Source organism: Myotis brandtii, unplaced genomic scaffold (assembly GCF_000412655.1).
Source record: "Myotis brandtii unplaced genomic scaffold, ASM41265v1 scaffold426, whole genome shotgun sequence".
Classification (NCBI taxonomy): domain Eukaryota; kingdom Metazoa; phylum Chordata; class Mammalia; order Chiroptera; family Vespertilionidae; genus Myotis; species Myotis brandtii.
The window spans coordinates 625,061-625,828 of NW_005366314.1; positions in this window are offsets into that span (position 1 = coordinate 625,061).

The following is a 768-nucleotide window of genomic DNA, read 5'->3' on the forward strand; positions in this document are numbered from 1 at the left end:
TGCCGGGGTGCGAGCTCTGTGGGTCCCCTCGCTAACGGGCGCGTTCTCGCCTACCTGGGCCTGATGGGAGACGTGTGGAGGCGTGTGGAGGCGTGTGCGCCCGGGGGCCTGCTGTCCGCATGGCTGTGCACACAGAATGGTTCGGGCCTCTCTCTCTAACATCACAAGCTGATGTTTTTGAAGTGTTTCTGTCTCCAAGTCGTTTCACTTCCGATTCCCATCTCAGCTGGAAGCTCCTGGCTCACTAACGAGCGCGTTCTCACTTACCTGGGCCTGATGGGAGACGTGTGGAAGCGTGTGGAGGCGTGTGGAGGCGTGTGCGCCTGGGGGCCTGCTGTCCACACAGAACGGTTCTGGCCTCTCTAACATCGCAAGCTGATGTTTTTGAAGTGTTTCTGTCTCCAAGTCGTTTCACTTCCGATTCCCATCTCAGCTGGAAGCCCCGGGGGCCCCTGGTCCCCGGCTCTGGTGGGGGCACAGCTGGAAAGTACAGCCAAGCCCCGCCCACGCGCTGCAATGGTGGTGCAGGCGCTGGGCTCCTCACTCGTGGTTTAAAGGCCTGACTTGGGCCACCTCTCCTTTCCTCTGTGTTCTCCTCGTGAGCCCGGGCCAAAGGCAGAGGCAGCCGTGGTTGAGTGGAGGCAGCGCGTCCCAGGGGGCTGGATCCATCCCCCCCCAGCCCCCAGGAGCTGGGGGCGTTTAAAGGGCAGTTTTCTTTCATTTGGTCCGAACGGAAACCCTCCTGCGAGGCCAGCTGACCAGCCCCCG